This window comes from Ascaphus truei, chromosome 15 (genome assembly GCF_040206685.1).
Source record: "Ascaphus truei isolate aAscTru1 chromosome 15, aAscTru1.hap1, whole genome shotgun sequence".
Taxonomy (NCBI): Eukaryota; Metazoa; Chordata; class Amphibia; order Anura; family Ascaphidae; genus Ascaphus; species Ascaphus truei.
The window spans coordinates 53,631,816-53,642,454 of NC_134497.1; the positions used below are offsets into that span (position 1 = coordinate 53,631,816).

At 41.7% G+C, this 10,639-nt stretch overlaps 1 non-coding gene across 1 annotated transcript; it reads right to left on the bottom strand.

The window, feature by feature from the left end:
• Positions 1 to 2,932: 2,932 nt before the first annotated feature.
• On the bottom strand, positions 2,933 to 3,025 carry TRNAI-UAU (transfer RNA isoleucine (anticodon UAU)). Its single transcript is given in 2 exon segments — positions 2,933 to 2,968; positions 2,988 to 3,025. It is a non-coding gene; the product is annotated as a tRNA-Ile (tRNA).
• Positions 3,026 to 10,639: the final 7,614 nt, after the last annotated feature.

Here is a 10,639-nt window from a genome sequence, read left to right on the forward strand (position 1 = left end):
TAGACCTAATTGATTTGGCACATAGAAAACATATCCCGTCTATGGCATTGAGTCTGGATGCTGAAAAGGCCTTCGACCGCATAGATTGGCCCTATCTCACAGAGACGCTAAGAGCGTTTGGCATAAGGGGGAGAATGTTGGGCGCTATTCTGGCTCTCTATAGGGAACCGAAGGCGAAGGTCAGACACCAGGGCTTCCCGTCGGAAGATTTCCCAATAAAGAGTGGCACCAGGCAGGGATGCCCCCTGTCCCCACTTATTTTTGCATTATGTATAGAACCCCTAGCGGCACACATACGCAACTCCCCCGATATAACAGGTATACAGATCAAGGATCAGTCACACAAAGTGGCCCTGTATGCAGATGACATTATACTAATGTTATCCAAACCCCTTACCTCCCTGCCAAATGTTTTCAGCCTGCTAGATGAATTTAATAAGATCTCGGGTTTCAAAATTAATCAGACAAAATCAGAAGCCTTAAATATAAACCTGCCAAAGGTCACAGAAAAATTAATCGAATTGAATTTTAATTTCAAATGGCAAGCCTCCTCCATTAAATATTTAGGGATCTATATAACCAAGGAGTACAACGCCCTCTACAAAGCCAACTACCCCAGGCTAATTAGGACTCTGAAGGAGGATCTACGGATCTGGTCAGGCCACACAATTTCATGGATCGGCAGGATCCAGTGCCTTAAGATGAATCTCCTCCCCCGAATCTTGTATCTGTTCCAGACCCTTCCGATACAAGTGATCAGAGACGACATCCTCCGCTTACAGTCCTCTATGGTGAAATTCGTCTGGGGTAATAAAAAACCACGTATAAAAACTAGCATTCTCACTAGGCCAACAGTTAGAGGAGGATTAGGGGTACCTTGCTTGATATCGTACTTCAAAGCGGCCCAATTAACCCAAATTATTCAGTGGCACATGCATCCTAGCCTGCGACGATGGGTTGAGTTAGAAACAGCATGCTGTGACCCCATAGAGATACAAGACCTAATTTGGCTACCAAAAAAGGTATATAAGACCTTGAGTGAGCCGCTGGCCGCAGTGAATAGCTCGTTGACTACTTGGGAGAACACCAAACACAAGTGTGCCCTAACAACCCAGCACACACTTATGACCCCGATTATGGGGAACCCTGATTTCGCTCCGGGTATGTTATGCAAGAACCTAGCGGTCTGGAAAGCAAAAGGCCTCACAAGGCTACTACACCTGGAGGGAGGCCAATCAATCAAAACATTCGAACAAATTCGATCAGAAACAGAAATGCCTAATTCTGAATTCTTTAGATACCTCCAGGTGAGAGCATTTTACACGAAAATTCCCAAGCGCCCCCAGCGAACAAATTTTGAGCAGCTGTGTTCCAGAGGCACGGACACCACGGGACTCACATCTCGGATATACAGAGAGGTGGTCTGCCCAAGGCAGGACGTTGACACTAAACTTAACTATAGAATCAAATGGGAAACGGACTTAGGGGAGACAGTAGAAGACAAAGACTGGTCCACAATAGTACTGGCAGCAGCAAAAGCTCTATATGCACCACCTTGAAGGAGAATGCATATAAAGTCCTAAAGAGGTGGTATCTCACCCCAACACGATTAGCAAAGTTTGTCAAAGATTACCCTCCATTGTGCCCAAAACAATGCGGGGAACAGGCAGACTTGCTTCACATGCTGTGGGTTTTCCCCAAAGTGGCTCCTTTATGGGAGGAAATCCAGGATTGCCTACAGAGTATTCTCGAACAGCCGGTCCCCCTGGACCCCTGGCTGTTCCTGCTGGGCAGGCGCACTCGGGGAATAGGCAGACCGGCACAAAAACTGATTGCACACTTTGCAACAGCCACGCGGTGCGAACTCGCAGCTTTGTGGAAGCTACCAGATTTACCCACGATTACAAAAATTCGGAACAGAATCTGGTATATCTGCCGGATGGAACAGTTGACAAGTCTGGTCAACGACACCGGCTCAAATTTCCTCAAAATCTGGACCAAGTGGCTAGACCACTCAGACATCCCCAGGGTGAATGCCACCACCATCATGCCATAATACACCAAGATGCATTCTCCTACGAAGTGCCAGTACAGACAACGCGTAGAAGGGGTACCGGTAGGGAAGACGGTAAATAGGGTCGCCACATTTGAAGGTAGCTCTGCATAGCAGAGGAGAGGCAAGAGTAGATTTGGTGAACACACAGAAGGCTCTGGGATCTGCGTGGAATTCGGAAAAAATTCCCGAAAAAAGTTGGAGATGTTGGAGAATAAAAGGGGCTGCGGCTGTATAGCAAAAAGATAATTTATTAAATTGAAGACTCTGGTGAAATAGCATGGGGTTGTGCTACAGTGAGGATTAACTCTTAATGGGGTTTTGTATTGAGTTCAGATTTGTTAATTAATCATTCTCAGGAGGTAGGTGGAGGAAATGTAATAACTACAGATTATGAGAGAGGTGAGAAGTGGATTACATATGGTGAGCAAGATATGAATGTGAGAGGTGAATACTTGGGGTAAGAAGGGGGGATAGGCTGACCCTTACTTAGTACAGATAGACAGGATGCTCATTAAAGATTGCCTTTTTAGGATATATAAATCTGGAAATATATGTATCCTCTAGACCCAAATAATGAGTAGCATTGGCTCCACTGGTGTATTTTGGTTTGAAAAAAGGAAGAATATGCTTGGACAGCTATCATTTTTTAATTTTTTTAAATCATACATCATAAATTACCAATATCTTTTTGCCCACATTGAGACACCTATTGTATTTGACTGCTTTACATTCGCTCCAATGTAAGCCAAATAGGAAAATGAGAAAATGTTGTTTTTTATGTAAAAGATTACATTTAGCAATTTACATCCATAGGCCTTTTATTTAACATTGTATACATTCAAACAATGCTATTGGTTGATGAAACAAAAAAGAATATGCTCCAGGTGAGGCTTGAACTCACAACCTCGGCATAGCTGAGCACATACTGCCATATAAATACCGCACGCTAACCGATTGCGCCACTGGAGCACTTTCCTGTAACAATCTATGTTCTTCTTGCCCCAATTGTCCTCTAAATCTGCTCTTTTAATCTCTGACATCCAAGTTAGATCATTTTCCCTTTACTCTTTTTAACCCCTTTTCTTTTTTTTCTGCCTCAGATCTGTTTCATACTGTACATTGAATGTGGTTAACAAAAAGTATTTCTCGTCATTGTTCAAAAACCCAATAGCAGCAACATTTTACAAAGATAATGTTGAAGGAAAATACAACTTAGCTTGAATGTGACTGAAAAATGGTCATTAATGTACTGTAATAATTGTAATTCTCTGAAGTTTACAGAAAATTAACAAATTAATTAAAGGTAAACTTTATGGAATCTTTTGTGAAACTGAATGATTCTCATTAAGGACAAATGTACTTTCTGCTAGTATATCTGCCATATAAATTATTATTGGTAATCATTCAAATCTTCACCTGAATGAATGAAATGATTATGAAAACAATCACTTCATTGCTTTTAATCACAGTTTAGCAAGAAGTACAAAAACTACATGTTCCTTTGTCCCTACACTATACTTAAGAGGGGTTTGTGTAAAAGACCAGACACTTGTTAATTCTTTAAACTAAAGATAGTGTCATTTTCTATTGGTTTAGGAGATTTTTAAAAAATCAGGAAAAAGCTATCTATTTTTTTTCCATGTAAATAGAATTAACACCATGCACTGCATGTTACCAGTGGAACATTTCATCTGCTCCTTCTCTTTCTTCAATATTTTAATAAATGATTTTGAGAAAACAAAATAATAAAAACGATGACTTTTTGGTGGAAACTGCTTTGTCCTTGTTCTTCTTGCCCCAATTGCCCTCCGACTCTGCTCTTCTAATCTCTGACATCCAAGTTAGATAATTCTCCCTTTACTCCTTTTACATAGTTACATAATTACATAGTAGATGAGGTTGAAAAAAGACGTACGTCCATCAAGTTTAACCTATGCTAAATTTAGACAACAGATACTTTATCCTATATCTAAACTTACTTATTGATCCAGAGGAAGGCAACAAAGAAAACCCAGAGTCATATAATCCAATGATATCTCATAAGGGAAAAAATAAATTCCTTCCTGACTCCAAGAATTGGCAATCGGATGAATCCTTGGATCAACATCCTTCCCAAGTATAGTTATTTGGTATATATACCTTTCCTATCTAAAAAGATGTCAACCTGTTTTTGAACAAATCTATTGTATCTGCCATCACAGTCTCCATGGGTAATGAATGCCACATTTTTACTAAGTGCTGTATTGGCGGATCCGCTCATCCCCAGTTTATTTCCAACTTTTTGCGATGGGGCAATTTGGAGGTAAATTTGCCATTCTAGAGCCCCGAACAGCAGCAAGAAGCTGATCGGGGCTCCTAGAATTGCACGAGTTTGAGAAACTGGCGATGCGCTGTGAAAGAAGGCTTCTCGCCAAACGTTTGGCGGATTTTTTTGTACGCCAAAAAAAAAGGCGAATTTGATTATTTTCGCCAGGTTACCGCAGCTTCCTGAATATCTAGAGGCACTTTTGGCGGAAACCTGGCAAGAACTGATTTATCAGAGCTCTCTGCATAGGCCCCTAAGTCAGAAGCTGGGACGAAGTTCTGAAAATAGAAGGTGGCAGTCACGGTTGGGTATTCTACCTGAAAAGAGTACCAAGAAGCCAGGGAGGATTTCCCAGTCAGGGTAAGCCTTTCAAAGAAGGCGCCCTGCATGTATTTGAGGAGGCTAGTTTTCAACTCCAGACCCCTAGTAAGTGTGTACTGTATTTCTTCTGTATATTTTATATTCATTGTTGTCCGTTAGTTTCACTCAAATAAACCCCATTTTATTCCACTATCTTGTTTTGCCTATTGAATGATCCCTGAAAGGTATAAAAGGTGTTATAAGTGCTGGGCTCCCGTGATATTTGGCTAGACAATAAGATATTAGTACTGGAATACATTGTATATTTGCATAACTTAGATTTATACAGGCAGCAATATTATGTCAAAGGAAAATGTCTTCTTTCTATCTATACGTAACTACTTCTGCAATTACTGCTATGTACTGACCTTTGGTGGCTCTCTTAGTGGTTGTGGACAAAATGCTGTATGTAGCTATCCCCGCCCATCTCATACAGGAAAATACATCCTGTATGTTTGATATATATATATATATATATATATATATATATATATATATGGTAAGGAATAGTAGGCTTGGAAAGTGGAACTAATCAGTGCTTTGGGAAATCATAATTCTAGTGCAGTGTTATAACATTCAATCTATCTAAAAAGACTAACAATATGTATATTATTGCCTAGACTTTCACATTCAATGTCATACATTATTCATTGGAAGTCAACCATGGCCTTGAAAAATATCCCAACTTTATAAGATAACTCACCGTGAAATGCTCCATGAAGGAAAACTATCTATAATAATCAAGAAGATTAAAAGATGGGTTACGAGGCGCAAATTGTAATAAATGTATAATGCACTTCCCCTGACTGAGTAGAAGAAAGCTAGACATTTTGACTCCATTTATGATATGGTATCACTCTTTTACAAAAAGTAAATATGTAATCCTGTTCAGCATAATCTTGCTGCAAAAAACCTCTAGCATTTCCAGGTAAAGGTGAAAATGCTGCAGAAGAAATCCCTTACTTTCACACTAAAGTGCTCACAATCCTTTGTGACATTAAGTTATTTGTGTAGGGGTAAATCGTTTCTCCTCTATTTTATGTTGTGCAAAGTATTGCACACAAATGACCTCTTAGCACTATGTTGCAGCATAGAGATACTTATCAATAGAAGACAATGCATTCATGACGAGAAATACATTTTGTTAACCACATTCAATGTACAGTATGAAACAGATCTGAGGCAGAAAAAAAAGATAAGGGGTTAAAAGGAGTAAAGGGAAAAAGATCTAACTTGGATGTCAGAGATTAGAAGAGCAGAGTCATAGTGCAATTAGGGCAAGAAGAACAAGGGCAAAGCAGTTTCCACCAAAAAGTTATCATTTTTATTATTATTAAGAATTAACAAGTGTCTGGTCTTTCAGTCACTTAGCTATGTTGTTCTCATTCTTCATATATGACTTTTAAGGGCATACTGTACATTGCTGAAGTACATTTTATCCAGATGACAAAATCTCTATGTCACCACCAGGATGGCCGAGTGGCTAAGGTATTGGATTTAAGATCCAATGGACATATGTCTGCGTGGGATTAACAATATTGAATTCCTAATTCCTGGACATGTTTATATTGTTGCTACTTTTGCCATAGTCCACATATTGATAGTTCATATTTGTCATCATTCATCTGTGAGTGTTACCCATATCCGCTCAAGAGCTTTGCCCTTGTTCTTCTTGCCCTAATTGCACCCCGAGCAGTAAAATTAACTCAAGAATAAAGCAAACTTGGAATAGAGGGCTGAGAACCAATAACCTTTTAGATATTTGGCGAGAACAGCACCGACAGGATAAAGGTTTTACATTCTACTCCCACCCACATGACAGATATAGTAGGATAGACTACCTTTTTGTATCCAGTAGAATGGTTTCACAGATCTCCCACACGGGCATCCACGATATTTCGTGGTCAGATCATGCACCGATAGAGCTGCGGTGCTCTGATTTTATTCTAGACAGACCATGAGCGAACTGGAAGCTCAATGAAGTCTTACTAAAAATCCCCGAAATTGCACAAAATGTAGGGGATAGAGTCAGGGAATATTTTCAGGAGAATACGGGAAGTGTGTCTTCACAGGCTACCTTATGGGAAGCCCATAAGGCGACTCTGAGCGGAGAGCTCATAAGGATTGCAAGCAGACGAAAGAGGGAGAAGGACAAGAAAATCAATCAATTACAAGCAGAATTGGCAGTCCTCTCAGCTCGACATAAAACTAACAAGGACGCAATGACCCTTAAGGAGTTGCTAGACACTAAAACTAAGCTTAATATCTTGCTGACTTCCCGTGCTGAAAAGGAGCTGACATGGTCGAAGAGGAAATTTTTTGAGAAAGCAAACAGGCCAGATATCCTACTTGCCAACAAACTTAGAGACAAAAACCAAGTCTCCCAAATTCAGGCAATTCACACAGTGCAGGGGGATCTGACCTCTGACCCCAAACAAATAGTTAACGAATTCAAAATATACTACGAGACCCTCTACGATGGGGCGAAGGTGGCACACACACCAACCACAAAAGCACGATTAAAGACGTTCTTAACAGAGGCTCAATTGCACCAAGTGACCAGAGAGGAGAGGGACGCACTACAGGCAGACTTTACTACTGAGGAACTCCTAGAGGTAATGAAGTCATTAAAGGCAGCCAAGGCCCCAGGCCCAGATGGCTTCTCCAATCTCTATTATAAGAAATTCCGCAAAATATTAGCTCCTCACCTACTAAAATTATGTAATTCCTTTCTGGATGGTGCCCCCATCCCGAGCTCGATGCTCCAGGCATCTATCTCAGTAATCCACAAACAAGGAAAAGACCCAGCGGACTGTAAAAGCTATAGACCCATCTCGTTAATAAACTCAGACACGAAAATATTTTCCAAACTTTTAGCTAACCGCCTTAACCAGGTGTTGTCCAAGTTGGTCCATCCCGATCAAGTAGGGTTCATATGCGGTCGACAAGCAGCTGATAACACCAGACGGATTATCGACTTGATTGATCTGGCGCAAAAAAAACATATCCCGTCTATGGTGCTTAGTTTAGATGCAGAAAAAGCGTTCGATAGAATTGATTGGCCCTACTTGAGAGAGACGCTTGGGGCGTTTGGATTGGGGGGGAGAATGATAGAGGCAATTCTCGCTCTGTATCGGGGACCGACGGCGAAGGTCAGACACCAGGGCTTCCCCTCGGGAGAGTTTCAGATAAAGAGCGGCACCAGGCAGGGTTGTCCTCTGTCACCCCTTCTCTTTGCGCTATGTATTGAACCCCTAGCGGCGCACATCCGCCTTAGCCCGAATATAGCAGGAATCCAAATTAGTGACCAGCCAAATAAAGTGGCCCTGTACGCTGATGACGTGATACTCACACTATCACAGCCCCTCACCTCTCTGCCGAACGTTTTCCAAATATTAGGGGATTTTAATACGTTATCGGGGTTTAAAATTAACCAGGCAAAATCAGAAACCCTAAATTTCAATTTACCTAAAGTTACCGAGAAACTGATCACGGTGAACTTTGAGTTCAAATGGCAAACCTCCTCCATAAAATATCTAGGAATCAATATCACGAAACAGTCAGGCACCCTTTATAAAGCTAATTACCCCAGACTAATTCGAACACTGAAGGAAGTTCTACGGAAATGGGCAGGGTACAACATATCCTGGATTGGCAGGATTCAATCTCTAAAAATGAATCTCCTTCCCAGAATTCTGTACCTATTTCAGACTCTTCCGGTCCCTATAATCAGGGAAGAGATCCTTAGGTTACAGTCCGCAATGGTGAAATTTATCTGGGGTAATAAAACCCCCCGTGTCAAAACTAGCACACTAATTCGGCCTACAACAAAAGGAGGATTAGCGGTACCTTGCCTGTTGTCGTATTATAGAGCGGCCCAATTAACCCAAATCATCCAGTGGCACACCCACCCTAGTCGAAGGCGTTGGGTGGAGCTGGAGGCGGCCTGCTGTGCCCCGGTGGCGCTGCAGGACCTGATCTGGCTTCCAAATAAGGTCCGTAAGGACTTCAAACACCCGCTCCCCGCGATTGTCAGCTATTTGGCAGTATGGGACAAAAGCAAATACAAGCATGTCTTAATGAGACAACACTCCTTGATGACCCCAATTTTGGGAAACCCTGATTTCACTCCGGGCCTGCAGAAGAAGGATTTCATTATTTGGACACAGAAGGGCTACACTCGCCTTTTACACCTGGAGGGTAGAATCTCTATCAAACCATTTGAGCAAATAATGTTTGAAAAATCAGTTCCAAACTCAGAATTCTTTAGATACCTCCAGTTAAGAGCTTTTTATGATAAATTCCCCATTCGGGCTAAACGCACTAATTTTGAACAGCTCTGTTCTACTGGAACAGGAACCAGGGGACTTATCTCTACAATGTACAAAGCGGTGGTCTGTCCGAATCCTGACGCCGACGTGACATTAAAATATAGGAATAGATGGGAAAGAGACCTAGGGGACACATTAGAGGACAAAGAATGGGACTATATAGTCTTGGCGGCAGCTAAGAGCTCAATTTGCACGACATTAAAGGAGAACGCGTATAAGGTCCTGATGAGGTGGTATTTGACCACACTACGATTGTCAAAGTTTGTCAGGGGCTACCCCCCATTGTGCCCTAAACAATGCGGGGAGCAGGCAGACTTGCTGCACATGCTGTGGGGTTGCACCAAGATACTCCCAATCTGGGAAGATATCAGAAATTGGCTCCAGAGAATTCTCGACTGCGCGATCCCTTTAGACCCCTGGTTGTTTTTGCTGGCCAGACGCACCCCGGGGTTAAACAGGTCGGAGCACAAATTGATTGCACATTTTGCAACTGCCCTGAGGTGCGAAATCGCAGCATTGTGGAAGCAGCCGGAGCTACCAAATATCCCAAAAATCAGGAATAGAATTTGGCACGTTTGCCGGATGGAAAAGTTAACGAGTCTGGTTAACGACACCGGCACAAACTTTCTAAAAGTCTGGTCTCCATGGCTAGACCTGAACGATATCCCAGGGATCAATGCCTCCAACATACGGCTCTAATAGCTCTAGGCGCGTTCTCCTTTGATGAGTGTAGGGGACGGGGAGATATAGAATACGATCAACAAGAGGGGATAACTAAATTCGGAAGCAAAATGAACAAGCAGGGACTAGGATACATACGTGAGATTAGACGCCAACATTACGATTGCAGTTAACCTGAGATCTGTCGGACCGGAAGTCTTCAAAGCCCAAGAGATCCAGAGCCTTGATGGAACCGTAGTTTCCAAGATGAGCCCAACGGAGCTGAAGCCTATCTGGGGCAACCTCACCCCCCCCTCCCTTCCTCCTCCCCCTGGTGTCATATGATTGTAAGTCTTGTTGGTCTGGTCGTAACCCTGGTATGTCTTAAGTGAGTCTACTTATAAAATGAGTTGGTATGGGTACTGTTGTATAAGACATTGGGTTGGCAGAAAATGTGATAATTGTACCATGCACTCAACAAAAACTTTTTTGGTTGAAAAAAAAAAAATGAACGAAAAAAAGACGGTGCAAAACTGCGCTAAAAAATAATATAAATGATCACAATACTTGAAATAAATATTGCAGGCAGCCTGGCAAATACTGACCGTACAGTCAGAAAATGAACCACAGAGAAAAGAAAGAATTGCCGGTGCCAAATCAGTCCTTTAAATAATAATAACCAAACAGTCTCTTGAAAAGTCCCAAAAGTGTCCTTGAACAAACAGGCAGTGAAGGGGTCAACGAACGGCTCACACCAAATGATAGTTCAATATGTAAAAAAGAGAAGAAAACAAACAGATAATGGTGCAGTACGCCAAAAAAGTTGACATTAAAACATTAAAAACTCACACATGACAAACATAACACACCAAATGATAGTGCAATATCTAAAAAAGAGAAGAAAACAAACAGATAAAGGTGCAGTAC